Genomic DNA, 18,598 nt, shown 5'->3' on the forward strand with positions numbered 1-18,598 from the left:
TGGAAGGCAAGGATTTTGCATTAAAATATTCTACCATTAGTTTCCTGCCTATTCCTTCTCTTAAAACATAGTTAATCACAATGTAAGTTGCTCTATGAGTTACACTCATACAGTTATTACTGTACTCTTTAACAGTTTGATAAAATGTGCAATTCTCTTTGGCATATTTTGATTAGACTTTCATGGTAACTAATGTATTTACAACAAGTAGAAACTTCTGTTCAGAGCAGGCTAGCACAGTGGTGAGTAGTGGGAGCTCCAGCATCCAAATTCGGGCCTCAAAAATGTATTTGTTGTGTGACCCTGGGCAAGCTACCTATCCCCACTAAAGTTCAGTGTCTGCATTTGTAAGATAGAGGTAACAGATCTATTTCAAAGGCTTTTTTGGTGAAGATTAAAAAAGATGATCCATACAAAGTGCTTAGCACAGTGCCTGAAGCATAGCTGGTATTCAAGTGTTAGCCATTATTTCAATATCATTAGGGAAGCAGAAATAGTAGGCAAAACAAAAGTAAAGTAACAATGTTAAATATGAGTGATATCAATGTAAATGCAACTGAAAATAATCGCTACTAATTAACTGTTCCATCTGAAGACTAAATTTGAATATTAAAGTTGATGATACTGTATAGGCTATACTATTTTCATGCCAGTCATGAGGCCTGTGGTTCTCCCACTTAATCAATCAGCTCATGGAAGTGATGCTGGTCCATGAAGGTTACCTTTCAGTACTGGTTAATTAAACTTCACTGCTTCTTATCAAAAAAAAAAAAAAATCCATCAAGATGGAGAACTAAACCAAGTTTCCGGTTGAAAGATACTTAGCTAGACAAATATATATAACTTTGCATGTCTAAAAAATTAAAGACTGCCCTTAAATGATTCTTTTTTTCTGGCTAAAGCTGGCAAACACAAACCACAAAAGGGCTTAGGTTATGAAGGTTAGTATATTATACAGTGAACAAAGAAGACTTAAAAAAAAAATCAGATATGTGCTATAATTACCGGAGGGTTAAAATATGGGTAGAAAAAAGTCTGGAAGGGAATCATCAAAATATAACCAATGGCTGTTGTGGTATAGTAGAATTAAGAGTGATTTTTCTTCTTTTTCCAATTTTCCAAATAGTTTGTAATGTACTACTTTTAAATTTCATACATTTATTTTTATTGTAAAATATGATAGTTTATGACAACCAAGAAAAGAGATTTATAAGATTGGAGAAAACAAGGACAAGGAATAAATTCTAGACCCTAATTCATAAGCATAATATCAATTCTTAGCCTTTCCTGAGACAGATCTTCCAGTTGGCACATATTCACAGTAAGTGTAAATCTGTGGAAACATTTCTATCCACTAATTGATGATCACCCACCCCAACCATAAAAGTATAGAAATAATACAGTGGAAACATTTGTCCTAAACTGCTAAAAGTTGTTTAGAGAAAAGGCCCTTGCTACGGTTTGGCTGGGAAACATACTTCACATGATGTGGCAGGAGTGGGTTCTAATGGAGTCTGAATAAGTTCTTAGTACTTTCATGGCAAAATACTAAGAAGTGGATAAAAGAGGATCCCATAAAGAAGCAGAGATAGTAGCTGTAATTGAGAATTTACAACAGCTCCATCCTGGAGTACAGTCAATCTTCTGTCATAGCCCCTCACCTCCAGTGTATTCTTGTTCTCTAACTTTTCTACTGACATTCAGCACCATCAGGGATTCAAAGAAAATGTATGAAATGAGAAGCCATTTAAATGAAAGCCTGGGACTTCACAGTTGGTGCAGCAGTTAAGACTCCGTGCTCCCAATGCAGGGGTCCCGGGTTTGATCCCTGGTCAGGGAACTAGATCCCACATGCATGCCGCAACTAAGAGTTCGCATGCCGCAACTAAGGAGCCTGCTGGCTGCATCTAAGACTTCGCACAACCAAAAATAAATACATAAATTAATTAATAAATAAATGAAAGTCTGTAGGAGTTGCTTTAAAATAATTCGAAGTTGGGACTTCCCTGGTGGTCCAGTGGTTAAGACTCCACACTTCCACTGCAGGGGGAGCAGGTCTGATCCCTGGTCGGGAGCTAAGATCCCATATGCTATGTGGTGAAAAAACAAACAAACAACAAAGGTGGGGAAATGGGTGGGAGTACAGAGGATGCAAAGAATGGCCATGATTGCTGAAGCTGGGTGAATAATACATGGAGGGTCATTATGCTACTTTCTCAACTTTTTATTATGAAAAAAATTTAAAATATATAAAAAATATTTTAAATGGCAGCTAACTTTTTAATAATGTTTACTCACCATTTTGAAAGTCTAGATAGTGGGTAGGGGATTGAGAGGACTCTAACTACAATAGTTGATATTTATAAAGCATTATACATGCAAGACACTATTCTAAGAAATATTAAAAAAATATAAACACACACACATTCATTTAATCCTTACAACACTGTCTTAGTCCATTAAGCCTTCAATAACAAAATACCACAGGCTGGCTATTTTAAAAGTTCTTGTAAGGGCCCTCTTTATGATATAAAGCACCCTCACATGGTGGGAGGGGCTAGGAGCTCTCTGAAATCTCTTTTATAAGAGACTAATCCCATTAATGAGGGTTCCACCCTCATGGTTTAAACACCGCCCAAAGGCTCTACCTACTAACACCATCACATCCAGCATTACGATTTTAACATATGAATTTTGGAGGGGAGGACATACAAACATTCGACCCCAGCAAACACTGTTTAATCCCACATTTTACAGATGTACAAACTAAGGAACAGTGAGGTTAAGCAACTTTTACAAGTAGAGCCAGGATGAAACCCAGGAAGAGTGCTCTAGAGCATGTGTTTTCAATTACTGTTTTGCATATTAGATGGAGAGTAGAGAACCACATTATCAAGTCATTCAAATCTGTAGCAGCTTTGCCCAAAGAAAAGTACAGTTGACCCTTTAACAATGCAGGGGTTACGTTAGTACTGTAGTAGGTATTTATTGGAAAAAAAAAAATCTGAGTGTAAGTGTATCCACCCAGTTTAAACCCACATTGTTCAAGGGTCAATCTGTATACACATGAAGTCCCTGTGAGACAGGAAGGCGGCTGGGCACAACCTTTAAAAGAATAGCATTGCCACTGAGGACACAACATAAACTGGTTACATAAACTGGTTAGGTCCAAGATGGCCGAAGAGTCGACTTCCACTAGACCTTGGGCCTCAGTATACGCTCATCATAATACATCAACAAGCTAAATGACACACCCACAGGTGCCATGACAGTTCCGAGGCTGACCATAAAAGGCCAAAAAGTGGGTGGTGGCCCAATTCCTGGAAATCCCTGCCCCTTCCCCAAAATAGCTGGAATAATCTTCCCACTCATTAGCCTATGAAATTACCCACCCCTATAAAAATTGACAACCCCATACCTTGGGGCCCTGACCTTCTGAGATGGCCCACACTCTGTCTATGGAGTGGGTATCTCTCCCTGAATAAACCTTCTTTCATTTTACTATGGCGCTCTTGAATTCTTTCCTACGCCAAGCCAAGAACCCACACTCAGCGGCCCTCCCAGCGACTCACCTGAGAGCTGGGACATGACCATCCTCTCGAGTCCCAATTTCTTTTCTGCCTTTTCCAAGTTGCAAGTCTAATGCCATGCTTAAAGCACATTTTAGAGCAGTGATTCCCAGCCTTGGTTACACGTTATAATCACCTGATGAGCCTTTATAAATTTGGAGGCCAAGGCTGCAGACCACACTAATTAAATAAGAATCTCTGCGGGTGGGAGCCAGGCATCAGTCAGTTTTAAAACTCTCCAGGTTTCCAATATGTGGCCAAGGTTGAAAACCACTGTTTCAGATAAAAGTTTTCATTTTTTAATATACAAACAAGTACTAATGGATGATATTCTCCCTGTTACAATTCTGGTACCTAATAGAGGAAAAATATAGATAGAGGTTAACGACAAAGGACAAGAACAACTTAGGCTTCAAAAAGTTAAACACAGAACTACCATGGGATCTAGCAATTTCATTCCTACATATATTAGAAATGAAAACATATGTCCACACAAAAACTTGTACACCAATGTTAAAGCAGCATTATTCGTAATAGTCAAAAAGTAGGAAAAAACCGAGAGGGGGATGAAGATGGCAGAGTAGCAATGACGTGGAGCTCACCCTCCCCAACAAACACATCAAAAACACCTCCACAAGTGGAACAATTCTCAGGGAAAACTGCTGGAAACTGACAGAACAACTCCTATACAACAAAAGCTACAAGAGAGATCTCCACTTAATGGAGTAGGATAGAAAAAAAGCATCAGGTCAGGATCTGAAACCTTGGGAGGGATCTGGAAGGAAGAGAAGGTCTGAACGGGCAGACTCTCACCCTGGGGAACAAGCAAGTCAAGCAACAATCTGGGCATCCCAGTCCTGGGCGTCTGTGCAAAGGAGAAAAGCCCTGTTGGCTGCTGGGAGAACCACTATGACAGTATGAAGGGCTGGAGAAGAATAGATTCTACTTGGGAGGAGTGCACATTTGCTGGCCTGCCAACAATCAGGGAGAAGAGAGCCTTGCACTGGTAGTTGCCCCATCCCTGCAGATCCTGAGTTCAAAGGTGGTAATAAAAATGCTAATTGAATTAAGAAAGATTATCAACAGAAATGCAGGTCACTGTTACAAAGATCTAGAAACTATAAAAATGAACCAGTCAAAAACAGATAATTCAATTGCTGAGATAAAAAGCAATTTGGGACTTCGCTGGTGGCGCAGTGGTTAAGAATCCGCCTGCCAATGCAGGGGACATAGGTTCGATCCCTGGTCCAGGAAGATCCCACATGCTGTGGAGCAACTAAGCCCACGCACCACTACTGAGCCTGCACTCTAGAGCCTGTGAGCCACAACTACTGAGCCTGTGTGCCACGTGCCACAACTACTGAAGCCTACATGCCTAGAGCCTGTGCTCCAGATCAAGAGAAGCCACCGCAAGGAGAAGCCTGCACACCCCAATGAAGAGTAGCCCCTACTCACCACAACTAGAGAAAGCCCGCGCACAGCAACAAAGACCCAATGCTGCCGAAAATTAAAAACAAAAAAACAAAAAACAAAAAACTTGGGACTTCCCTGGTGGTGCAGAGGTTAGGAATCCGCCTGCCAATGCAGGGGACACAGGTTCAATCCCTGGTCTGAGAAGATCCCACATGCTGTGGAGCAAATAAGCCTGTGCGCCACAACTACTGAACCTGCGCTCTAGAGCCCAAGAGCCACAACTACTGAGCCCACGTGCCACAACTACTGAAGACTGCACGCCTAGAGCCCATGCTCCGCAACAAGAGAAGCCACCACAAGGATAAGCCTGCGTACCGCAAGGAAGAGTAGCCCCCGCTCGCTGCAACTAGAGAAAGCCCGTGCACAGCAACAAAGACCCAACGCAGCCAAAAATAAATAAATAAATTTATTAAAAAACAAACAAACAAAAAACCCAAACGTTCATACAATGGAGTATCATTCGGCCATAGAAAGGAAGTTTACATGCTACAACATGTATGAGTCTTGGAAGCATTATTCTTAGTGAACAAAGCCAGATACAAAAGGCCCCATATTGTATGATGCTATTTATATGAAATGTCCAAGATAGATAAATCCATAAAGGCAGAAAGTAGATTAGTGGTTGCCACGGTTAGGGGGACGTAGGACTGACTACCATTAGGTATGGGGTTGTTTTGGGGTGATGGAAGTATTCTGGAATTAGTGGTGATGGCTGCACAGCCTTATGAATATGATAAAAGCCACTAAATGGCATACTTTAAAATGGGGAATTTTAAGTTATGTGAATAGTATCTCAATAATATCTCTCAGCTTTTCAATAAAAAACAAAAAAAAGACTTAAGGTTGGAGAAAGAATAGTCAAATAAAAGAAAAAAGTATGAGTAAGAATTAAAAGGAAGATAGGAAGGAAAACATTAATTTTGTAGCTTTTCCTACGCTAAACAAACTATTTTCTGCCACAGTGTAAAATCTAAGTTAAGAGATATAGTTAAAATAAATGATAGTAGTTATAGAGTAGGCACCACTGAAATAAAAAACATATTTTACATTAAATGAATCACATTTCTTCTCCAGGGAGAAAAATGGTTGTTGGAAAATAGGGTAGAACAACCACATTAAGAAATACACCTGATGCCCTTCTTCATTAACTTCTTCATTCCAACTTCTTGGAATTCTGTAAACATGCCTTTCTGTATTTTTTTTAATTAATTAATTAATTAATTAATTAATTTATTTTTGGCTGTGTTGGGTCTTCGTTTCTGTGCAAGGGCTTTCTCTAGTTGCGGCGAGCGGGGGCCACTCTTCATTGCAGTGCGCGGGCCTCTCAACCACCTCAGCCTCTCTTGTTGCAGAGCACAGGCTCCAGACGCACAGGCTCAGTAGTTGTGGCTCACGGACCCAGTTGCTCCGCGGCATGTGGGATCTTCCCAGACCAGGGCCCGAACCCGTGTCCCCTGCATTGGCAGGCAGACTCTCAACCACTGCACAACCAGGGAAGCCCCTTTCTGTATTTTTAAAAGGGAAAAAATTCCAAGTTTTCTTTCTTATAATGAGAGAAAATTATTTTTTTTAAACTGGTACTCCTGGCTATTATTAATAAGTATGCAAGAGAAAGTGAAACCTAAATAAGGCAACAAATTCATTATTTATATGTTAGTATATCTGAAAACACTGACTTTTGGAAAAGACTTAAAATGCTCATTATACAAGGTTAAACACTGTAATTCTCATCAATAGATCTTAAGGCTACGCTAAAAACTATGTACAGTTTAAAAACTAAAGGCCAAAAATGTGAAGGTCCACTATATCTTAAATTACATGGAATAAAAATGTTTAAAAAATTTTACAGGTGATTTTTAAAAAATAAATTTATTAATTTTATTTATTTATTTTTTACTGTGTTGGGTCTTTGTTGCTGCGCGCGGGCTTTCTCTAGTTGCGGCGAGCGGGGGCTACTCTTCGTTGCAGTGCATGGGCTTCTCATTGCAGTGGCTTCTCTTGTTGCAGAGCACAGACTCTAGGCACACGGGCTTCAGTAGTTGTGGCTCATGGGCTCTAGAGCGCAGGCTCAGTAGTTGTGGCGCATGGGCTTAGTTGCTCCGCGGCATGTGGGATCGATCTTCCCCAACCAGGGCTCGAACCCGTGTCCCTTGCATTGGCAGGCAGATTCTTACCCACTGCGCCACCAGGGAAGCCCTTTACAGGTGATTTTTATTTGCCTTATACAATAATGTATTTTCTAAAGTTTCTGTAAAAATCACTTTAACATTAGAAAAGTTACAAACATACACTGGTTTTGTGTATGTTTGTGTTTCGGAACACTCTAGAACTTTGTTAACAGCAAAAGTCTATGCTATAACTACAAACCTTTGATTGATAATGAAAAACTAAAAGATAAAAAATGTTGCAAGCTCCAATGACAAAAGAAAAATTGATATAATAGTATTTTTCAAGCCCAGGTTATCTATGGGCATTTCAATTCTTACTCCTATACAATTAAAGTCTACTTGACCACTATTTAAGGAAATAAAATGCTGATTTAAAAAAATCAAAACTCTCAAAAGATAATGCAATACATACAAGAAAAATTTAAATATCCCTATTCTTTGACCTTTCCCACTTTTATTAATTTAGAAGAAAATCACAGATATAAGCAAAAATACATTAGTCCCAAAAAAAAAAAATACATTAGTCCCAGTATTATTTATAGTGTTAAAAACACTGAAGTGGTCTAAATAACCAGTGATAGAGATTTGACTGAAAAATTACGGTATAACTACATGATGGAATGTTATTCAGCCATTAAAAGTTATTTTTGAAGATGTGATATTCTTCCATATTTAATTTTGATCAAATACATATACATGGTTTGAGATGTCAAACAGTTCTACACCAATAAATAGCAGTTCCCCTGACCTTCCTCTTCCCCCAAACCAACTCCTGCTCCCAGGACCCCAGAGGCAAAATTTTCAACAGTATTAGTTATTTCAGTGTTTAACTCCCAACTTCTAAATCATGCTTATGGTGTTGTTTCTTGATATTTGTCAATTTTGGGTATCATCCACTGACTTTCTACAATGAAGATATTTAGCTCTTATACCTTCCCATCCCCTCCTAGTTTTGATGTTTATCCTCACATTATAGACTGGCTGGCTTATTAAATTCTTGGCTGGAAATCATAAGTTCTAAAGCAGTGAAGAAGTATATTTATTTACCTTTGTCTATCCCACTCAAATGTAGATGACCATAAAATCCTTCCAAGAATACTTCTATTAATCCCAAGGAACCCAGGGTTCCACGGAACACCATTTGGAAAACACCAGCCTACAGAAATTTCTGCTTAATTAACCAATTATGTGTGAACAAAGTTTCTGTTTAATTCTCATCTCAGAGAATTATCTCTAAAGAGAAACCTCAGAGATCATCTAATCCAACTTTTTTATGCTAAGAGAATAAAATGCAACTCTTAGGCTTTCTTTACACAGTCGTTACTGGAGAAGTGGCAGGGGTTGGGTATACTTCTTGGAACAGACTTGATGATAGCTGAGAAAGAGAAAGCAGAGGAGTGAGGTCATAAGAGGGCAAGCGAGACAGAGGTCCAGCTGAAGAGTAAAACTATAGGCCAGGGCTGTCAGAAGAGAATTGGTAAAAACTACCATGTAGCTATGGTGACCTCCCCAAGGGAGCTGAAAACTTCCTTTTGCTGACAGAGAGCAAGGAGGAGTCAGCAGCCTACCTAGTCTGAAGGTGTGGAAGAAAGGAACCCTGGTCCTAGAATTCATCTCTCTCAATACATTCCACAAACATTTTTCAAGCATCTACTATCAAGTAAGGGAACATATTTTGATGCCAAGAAAATTACCTTTGTTTCTTTTGCAATGTTTATTTTATGCTACCTGCCTCCAAATATATACAGTTTTCCTTTTCACTTAAGTTTTCTAATTGTTTTATGCACATAAATTCTGTCTCTCTACAAGACTATCGTCTTCCTAGCCTGAGGCTAAGACCATCTGAAATACTGTCAAGGCCTAGTTGGGTTGAATATGATTTCAGTTATAATTCTCCTGTGACTAAACTTTCTACATCCAGATAAGGTGAGATAATTTAATAAATTGTGTTGAATGAGCATAATGTAGTGGTTCATAACACAGACTCCGAGGTCAGATAGACCCCGAGTTCATCCTAGCTCTGGTACCTGGGCAATTTACTCAACATATTCAAGTCTCAGTTTCCTCATTCGTTAGGATCACAGTTCTACCTCTCAGGGTTGTTTCAGAAATAAAATTAGTTAAGGTATATAAAGAGCTTAGCACAGTGCCTAGCACAGAGCAAAGACTCATGAAATGACAATTATTAATGAACTGCTCATTTTCACTCATGTTATTTGTTATGTTCTCTGTGGCATCTGACTCCTGGTATCAAAATGTTTGAGAAGCTACTCAGAAAGTTTCCAGGTAAACTTAGAATCAGAGCCAAAATACTTGGATGGTTGGGATGAATATTTTATTCAGGTTATTGGAAGCCTTGCCAATCATCCTTACCTCACACGTGGTATCTCATGTTGTGAGTTATTAGGTGCCATTCCAGGTGCCTAATAAAGTACTAGTATATGCCCAATACACCTAAGCAGCTCTTTTTTGAAGACTCTTAAACATGAGTAATGGAGAATAAATGGAAAGAATAGAAAAAAGGATTACAGAGAACGAAGTAGAAATTCAGATATGAACCATCACTTACTGCATAAAAGAATTTAGTTTCTCTTTAGAAATATATTTCATTCTTAGATTCCACTTTTAATATGGAACATTAAAAGTGTTCACACACAAAGAAGAAAGGAAGGAAGAAAAAATGTTCACACTTATACTCACAAAGTACAGGTACATGGTATTCCAAAATACTCTAAACATTCTAGGTTAGGCCAAAAAGAATACACGCTCTGATCAGGAAATTTAATTCTTCCTGAAAGCATTTAGATGAGATGAGAGTCTTATTTATGTTAGGGTTCATTTCTTCCTTCTACTTCCCTCTATAGGAACAACTTTAGCAATTCTTATACCAAAGCCCCAAAGCTATGCAAATATAAGAAGTACACCTCTGAATCATACCTATTAAATACCTTGGTTTCAAAGACCACTGAAGCACATGAATCAAGACAGAAATCATACTACTGAGGGAAAAAGTACCACTAAAGATCACTAACCAACAAGATCAAAATTACACTTCAGTTTTACAGAAGCCCCTATTATAACTTAATTGCTTGATGTCCAAAACCTAGTTTTCAAGTACTGCTCAGCCTTGGAACTTCTGCAATTCTACTCTAAGTGATCAGGATATAATCCTGGGGAGGAAGATCTAGGTGTGATTATAATCAATTATATTGAGCACGTCTAAAGGAAAGGCCGTGAGAACAGAAAAGGGATGATCTATATGAAAGATAAGAAGGAGGCTCAAGAATGCAGCAGTCGTTCCCCAGGGAAGACAGAGACGCAGTCTGGCAGACATAAGTATGGAATCTGCCAGAGAAATACCAAGTGTGAGGTAGGGAGGACTGGCATGGCTTTACCTTGCCTGAGAGAAATATTCATCTAAACCATCCAAGTATTTTGGCCCTAATTCCAAGTTTACTTTGATGCTTTCTGGTTAAGTTTCTCAAATATTCTGATGGGAGGAGTCAGGTGCCACAGGCAGAAAACACAAGCATTCAGATCCCTGGAAAGAAATATCCCCCACAGCAGATGGAATGGCATTCTTGTTTATACAAAAAGCAGTACGGTGTAGTGGTTAAGTGGCCAGTATTTGGAGGCATAATGGTTTCAAATCATGACTATTGCTTACTTAACTTCTCTGTTCTTCAGTTTTCTCATTAAATGAGAATATAATGCTTACTTCAAGTGTTGTTATAAGGATTGAGTTAATTTATACAAAGCATTTAGAACCCTGCTAGAATGTAATGCTAACTAAAACTATTATAATTATTCATAATAATTATTAAACACCTCTCAGGATTGTGATTTGGGAATCAAAGCACAATAAACTCTAAGAAAATTGTGATTTTGGACTATTAAAGAAGTGCCACAGGGAATTCCCTGGTGGTCCAGTGGTTAGGATTCGGTGCTTTCACTGCTGGGGCCTGGGTTCAATCCCTGGTCAGGGAACTAAGACCCCATGAGCTACACCACACCGCCAAAAGGAAAAAAAAAAGAAGTGCCACAACGTAGTCATGCAGGAATATAACGTGTTTATGTATGTGCCTGTGTACAGAGGGGGCAGGATGGCTTTAAAAGGCAGGTAGGAGAGAGGTTATGATGGGCTTATATCCTATACCAAGAAGTTTGGATTTTATTTTATAAGTATCAAGAGGCAGTCTAAAGGTAATCTCAATTGTCAAACCTTGTTAAAATAAATGTTAAGATTTTAAGATGAGGGAATTCCAGAAAAACATAGTGAACAGCGATTTAAATATTTTAGTAGCAATTCGACCTAAACTGAAATCAAAACCAAAATGTCAGTGACTTAAAGGACTGCAAATGGAATCCCATCTCCACCCCCCAATATTACAAAAAGAACAGTAGATGCTGTTTCCTGGCTCCACAATCCACTTCCTCCAATTGTTAGAGGCACTGGATCCATCTGTTCCAAGCCTCTACCCGCCCAAGACAAAGAAAAAAACCAGTCCTTGTCATCTACTTCTCTGTCAATCTACAGACCTGGAAACAAAATATGGCACTGGAATAAAAAGTTCAGCACTCTTAGATGCAAGCAACATCATATATTATAAATGTTAACATACAAATAATGCAGAGTACAAACACAGTTAAAAAACAGATTTCCAGAATATTTAAGACAGAGGAACACACAGGAGGAAAACAAAGCACCTTAATTCAGAGGAAACAAAACAAAAGGCAGCTGATTTCACACAAAAATGTGAAAGAGCACACATCCTCTTTTTCACTTTTGCTATTCTAATCTACTTTCATCTGGTGAAACCAGATAAGTAAGTTTGTTAGAACTGTGTCACAATAATGAAGGCCATCATCACAAGGCTCACAGAAAGAACAAAAAAAGAAAGAAAAAAAAGAAAGAAAGAAAGGCTCACAGAATTTTGGAGTCCACTGGCCTTAGAGTTTAGGTAGTCCAGTCTTCACTTTCTCTTAAAAATGAGTAGATTAGGCCCAAAACAGTATTTTCCAAAGTGCAGAGCAAGAACAAGAAATTATTTTAGTTGTTATACAAGCAATACTTATGCACTTAATACTTATGTATTTATTATAATATGTACTAGAAAAAGTTATAAAATATAGCAAAACCGTGATTTCACAGATTATCACTTTGGAAGAGGGTAATGTTTAAAAGAAAGTCTATTAAAATTTGATGTAAAATAGTAACACAGATGATCTTCTAAAATGCGTAATTTATGATGGTGGTATGGTTCATGCCAAGTGAAGTACCATAGCTGTCGCATGAGCAACAGGACCTGTTTGTTTGCTCTCCTCTTGGTTCAAGGTTGTGTTCTGAATGATTAGAAGAGATGTGACCTTTAGTTCAGTGAGCTTGTTACTAAAGTTGATTTAGAGTAAAAGAAACAAACACTAAGATGCATACAGAAATTCTACTGTTTGTAGGAAAGAGTATAATATTGTTAAGAAAATAATGGCACAGTAAGTCATTCCTCTTCTGGAACTAAGATAACAGCAATTTTCTAGTGCATACTCACATACCACAAGCACCTAAAAAAAGAACTCTAGCAACACTGATAAATATTTAAGTTGTAGGTTGTTATATGATCATTTTATTTACTTTAACATGACCTGTCGAAGGAGCAGGGTAATGTAAGAAGAGGTTTTTCTAATATCAATATTTGTTAAAATTTATATGAATGTGTTTCTTCTCATTACCTCTTGCCAAAGGAATGAATGACCAGTGATCACTGGATGCCTTTGGCATCAACTTTACTGGTGGCAGAAATATTAATATTTTTAAATTTTACTATGAAATATTTTAAGATTAGATGTCAAAGTATTCTTGCTAATGATGTCTCATGAATTTCAAGTGTGGTATTTTCCAGGCAAGACAAGAAAGTGGGAGAACCATTTCTATCTGGTCATAGCTGCAGTATTTCACCCGGACATCTGAAAACCAGTCTTAAGGGCACCAGGGCAGATGGAGTAATATCACTCTCAATTCTCGAAATATCTGCTACTAAGAAGCTACATTATTTTCACAAGGCAAAGGGAACACTGTCAGAAGCTGCCAGTGTCCATAACTCTCCTCTCCCAATAGCCCCCACCCCTCCCCGAAGTAGATGACAAGTAGCAAAAGGCAAAATACTACCCCTTTCTCATCTTCTTTTCCTACCTTTGACGACTTTCGGTTTCCTCTAACTCCCACCTGCCTTTCCTAGTATTGTGGTGACTAACAATGAAAAAAAGTCCCAGGTAAAATAGTACTTTCCAGGACTTTCCCCCCGCCCCCCTTACTCCGTGGAATTCGATCTTTTACCCACCCTTTCCTTCGTGTGTCTTCAGTAAAGCCGCGAGGTAAGAATGGACTTTCCTGGAGAGCATGGACTCCCCAATGCCATGAACCTCAGAAACCTTCAAACAACTAGTTCAGAGTTATCTGGTCACTGTGGCCACCATACAGTCTATTAATCCTGATCGCAGCAACACTGCGAGGGTGGGAGATGAGGGAGTGGGAGTTTACCTCTGCTAGGTTTCAAGGAAGGGATCAGAGAACCACCATCTCTCTACCCTTCCTCCTCTAGCCCCTAGATACTCTCCAGGCACCTCAAGTCCTGGATCCGGGCCGGACCTGCCCAGTCGGGGCCAGAGCGCCCGCTCCTCCCCTTAAGCCCGACGCCACCAACTTTTCAACCGTCACGATATACTCTTTTTCCCTGGGATTATGATCACAATCTTCACTCGGCCAGCTCGTTCAGCCCCACTCCTGGAGACTCACCAAGCAGTTCCGGCCACTCCTCTCCGGCCGCGGCAGCTCGGACGCCCGCAGGCCGGACTCCAGGCTGCACCCCAGCTGCGGCCTTTTTGCGCCTGCGCTCGCCGGCCCTGCGCGCCTGCGCATTTCCCCGGCGCCGCGGGCGCGGACACACCCCTGAAGCTGGAGCCAATCACCGTGCGGAGGCTTTAAATCTCCTTGCCACGCAGGCGGAGAGCCTGGGGGCTCGCCCGTTAACCGGATAATTCGAGTCCCGCGCGAAGTTGGGAAGTGTTCACACAGCAAACATTTACTGAGGGCAAACAGTGTGCCAGGAACTGTGCGGGATGAATGCTGAGGAAAAGAAGGCGAATAGAATGCCTTCCCTGCCTTCTGTCTAGATTTGGGAGAAAGATATGTAAACAAATTATGGTGGACTGAATATAATGCTTGACATATAGAAAATCCGAGGCGCTGCTGGCGCACAATGAACTAAGCGCTTTATTCCTAGGGGTATCTGGAAGGGTTCCCGGAGGAAGTGACTTGAATCATGAAGGATAAGCAGGAGTTCCCCCGGAAGTCCGGGAGGGAGATAGAGATTTCCAGACTGTGGGCACTGGAGAGTCCAAGAACATAGCGCATTCTGGAAATTTCCTTGTAGTTCATCCTATTTAGAGGCTTAAACTTCATCGTATATCTTCCGGTGAAGGGGGGAATGAGTTTTTAAAAGTTGGCAATGGCCAGATCTTGGAAGATCTTGCATTTTTGGACTAGTGAACCTGCACTTTACCATGATCACTGAAAATATTGAAGGGTTTTAAGCAGGTCTGGAAACGGTTCCAGGCACCTCTAAGAATAAAGCATAGTGCTGGAAATAAAAAGAGTTTCAAAGGAGTTGTCTGTTCCTAAGGAGTCAAGGAAGATGAACCCTGAGAAATATCTTTTCAATTTACTAACAATGGTGATCTCAGTGAAAGCTATGTGGTGAAATGATGAGGTTGAAAGATAGATTGTACTAGTTTGAAGAGAGAGGAGATGCAGAAACGGGGACAAACTGTACGGCTTTTGGAGAGTTTGGTCTTGAAGGGAGGCTGAAAAGAGGATGACAAGGGGTCAAAGTTTTTGTTTCTGTTTTTTTGTTGTTATTAGAATTAAGACAGGAGAAACTTAAGCATGATAGGGATACTGAGAAAAGACTTTTAAAGAGAAGGGTTAGTAGGTAAAGATCTTGAGTGGGTAAGAGTAGAGGCAATCTAAAGCACTGTTGGAAGGAAAGTTCTTGGAAACAAGATAGAGAAGATATCTCCTCAATTTTAATGAGAGGAAGTATTTGTAAGTTTGTATGTTTAGTAACAGGAAGTTAAAGAATTTCTCATCTGATGGTTTCTGTTTTCTCTGTGAAGTAAGAGACAAGGTCACCTACTGATAAAGAGTTAGGAGTTTTAAGAAAAGTGGAGGAGATTTGGAATATTGTTGTAGAAATTTATGGAGCAAGTTGACCAGAGAAAAGTAGTAGGACAGGTAAGTGGTGTTGAGGGCCTGTATAAGATTGGAAAAAATGAACTCACCAGTTTCTGCCCTCCTGCGTGGCTTTCTTAAGCAGTAATCACTTCTTGAGGGTAGAAGTGGAGAAAATGAGTTCATTTAGGGTTGGGATGGTGGCTGGTGTAATGCTGTGGTTCTCAACCAAGGATATTTTTGCTCCCCAGAGGACATCTGGCAAAGTCTGGAGATTTTTTTTTTTTCCTTTGGGAGATATTTTTGACTGTCAGGACAACAGGTGTGTATGTGTGGGAGGTGGGAGTCATAAGGGGGGTACTTACTATAGGCATGTAGTGTCCAAGGCTGCTGCTGCATATCTTGCAATGCACAGGACAGCACAAGTGTTATTTCCAAAATGTGAATAGTGCCAAGGTTGAAAAACGCTGATCTACGATTACCTTGATGCTCACCAACAGCTGACCTTGGTCTTCTACAAGCTTTCTCTTGGACTGTGGCCCTGAGATTACAGGGTAAAGCAATTCTTACACTGCATGCCTTTAACCCTAACCCTAACCCTAACCCTTGGTGTTTCAAAGACTTGTGATGTCACAAATACGGAATTGGAATAAGTTCCTCAATCCTCTAGAAGCAAATCTGGATTTACACATAGATGGAGGGAGCTGCTTACTTTGATTTGAGGTATTGAGGTCTTGTTAAACATAGATATTATTAGAAGTTTTCAGTAATATAGGAAATTCACATCATTATCAACTTTAATGTAATTTGGTTTATCTGACTAGTTTTAGTCACTAAAAGAAGAGCCTAAGGGAATGGTTATGGGCTAACTTTAATGATGAATATAAATACATTAGGTACTAATAAGAAATATAATCATTGGTGTTGATGGATTTAGGCACCATTCATGGACAGGCATTTGACCTATGTTTTGTCATTCACTCCCAGCAACGCCCTGAGAGATAAGATTCACTCCCAGCAACACCCTAATTTTAACTCTGAGGGAAGTGAGGTTCAAGAAAACTTGTAATTTTCCCAATATCACAAATTACTAGTATCTAGGTCAAGATTTGACCTGAGGTCTGTCTGTTCTAAAGCTCTTGCATCTTCCATTAAGTTTCAATAAGTTTTACAAGCAAGGCGTGGTTGGAAATTTAGCCACAACAGTTGCCACTACCTAAAGGGAATGGTCGGGACTTAAGAAGAAAGTAGGAGCAAGAGGGAGGCCCAGAAAGAGCAAAAAGAATGAAAAAGAAACGAGGGAGGCTGGTCACAGCACCGTCCGGTGCAGCGGACGAACTCTTCCGGCCTTTGGTCTTCCTTCATTCTTTTCCAGTAAAGCCTCTTTCCTCTGTGTCCGTTGCTCACTCTCGTGTGTTCAAATAAAGCTAGGTTATTGAGAAAGGCTGAGCGCAGAGGAAAAAAAAAAAGGGAGCGCGACGGCGGTGCTGTGCGCCTGCGCTCTGGCGGCGGCGGCGGCGGCGGCGGTGCCAGGCGGGGAGCGGGTCCGGAGCGGGCCCTCGGACCCGAAGCTGAGGGGGGCGGCTGGGGCGTCAGTGGGCTCCGTCGCTGGGGCCTCGGAGGCCTGATGGAGTAAGAGGGTTCGGCTGTAAGTGTGAGTATCCAAGGGCCGGGTTGTGCTGAGGCATATCGGAGCCCGAGGGTCCCGGTGGTCTGCCACTTTAGGGAGGATGTTGGGCTTCAGGACGCGGCAGGTCTCTGCTCCTGCGGGCTGCGGCGCCGGCGCGGCGGGTCGTCCCCTCTCCCAGAATCGGCGCGGGTTTACGGGCAGGCGGTGCTTCTGGCTTCGGGGTACAGGTTCTCGCGGGGGCGTTCCGGCTCTGCTCCCAGCTCCAGAGGGAAACGTGGCTCCAGAGGCTTGACCTTTCGGAGAGGTCGCTGACCTCCTTCGCCCCCCCCCCCCCCCCCGGGGCCGCAGGGAGCCCATAGACCCAGGTGCCCTTTATGGCCTACACGTCTCAGGCCACGGACACCTTTCCACCTCTTGTGACCGACAGCCTTCGTTCTTTTTCCTCCTTACGTCTTCTCTTCCTGTGTGATTCGTCTTAATAATAGCTGCTAATTATGGAGCGCTTACTATGGGTCAATTTAATATTTAGTCCGAATCTCAGTGTATACTTATGGAGAGGAAATGCTTTGCACCCCACTTCCCCTTCAACCTGCTCAATTTAATCATCTTTGAGAGTCAGATTAAGCCATCTTGTTGGGAAGTTTGAGATTTCCATGGCTTTTAGCAATTTGGGACACCCATCCTAGTTAAGGAAAGTTCTCTTACCTAGCAAATGAGTCTTTTTCCACCATAAATGGTTTATATCAAAGTTACTCAAGCCAAAATAACTTTTGAGCACTTACTAAGGGCCTAATACTCTTCTAAGCCCCATGGAAAATCTTAAAATTTGTTTTAAGCCCTGTTCTCAAGTGAGTGAAACAATGGAAGATAATATTTAGATTCAACTAGGATTTATCTAACACCTACTACACATGTGCCAGATACACTCAGGTCTGTCACAAAAAATTAATGAGATATTATAATGAAAGGTGGTTTTTTTGGAGCACATTTCAGGTGAGGTCGCTGAGAGTTTGATGGTAATTTGCTCAAGATAACCTAGCTAGGGTAAGTGATGAAGTGGTGAAATTCACATACGATGACAAATCTCATCCTTTTCCTGTTACATCAAGTTAGATATTGTAAGCACTTATGTTGAGAAGCAACTATATTACAGTTATAGTTTCTAGAGTTAACTATTGAGTCTAGAAAATGATAGGAGCCTTAATTAAAGATACTAGATCAGGTTAGTTCACAACCAATTGCTTTGATTAAAAGGAAGATATTTAAAAAGGAAAAACTGAGCGGTGATTATTGTACGTATATACATGCATAGAATATCCCTGGAAGAATACATAAGAAACTGGTAACAGTGATAAGTTGGAGGTGGCTGGGAGTCACCAGCCAGTGGGAGAGGAATAATTTTCTCTATAAGCCTTTTTTTTCTTTAATGAAAACTTCTAAACATCCAGAAAAGTAGGAAAAATGCTACTTTGAATCCCCTGTAAATCGATCACTCAGATTTCAAAATCTGTTAATATTCTGCTGTATTTGTTTT

The 18,598-nt window shown here is 40.5% G+C and overlaps 2 protein-coding genes across 9 annotated transcripts in view; one reads left to right on the top strand and one right to left on the bottom strand.

Annotated features, from left to right (window-relative positions):
* SNAP23 (synaptosome associated protein 23) overlaps positions 1-14,102 on the bottom strand; it is a 33,293-nt gene extending 19,191 nt beyond the window's left edge. The window contains exon 1 of the mRNA XM_032622412.1: positions 14,001-14,102. The gene's annotated coding sequence lies outside the window, so the exon portion shown is untranslated. The remainder of the gene's footprint in view (positions 1-14,000) is intronic.
* Positions 14,103-16,933: 2,831 nt separating this feature from the next.
* ZNF106 (zinc finger protein 106) overlaps positions 16,934-18,598 on the top strand; it is a 63,040-nt gene continuing 61,375 nt past the window's right edge. For 4 of the 8 annotated variants that reach the window (XM_032621960.1, XM_032621964.1, XM_032621959.1 and 1 more), the window contains exon 1: positions 16,934-17,088. The gene's annotated coding sequence lies outside the window, so the exon portion shown is untranslated. The remainder of the gene's footprint in view (positions 17,089-18,598) is intronic. The other 4 variants (XM_032621963.1, XM_032621958.1, XM_032621961.1 and 1 more) reach the window with 4 other exon arrangements.

The sequence above is a fragment of the Phocoena sinus genome, chromosome 2, assembly GCF_008692025.1.
Source record: "Phocoena sinus isolate mPhoSin1 chromosome 2, mPhoSin1.pri, whole genome shotgun sequence".
In the NCBI taxonomy this organism is placed as follows: domain Eukaryota; kingdom Metazoa; phylum Chordata; class Mammalia; order Artiodactyla; family Phocoenidae; genus Phocoena; species Phocoena sinus.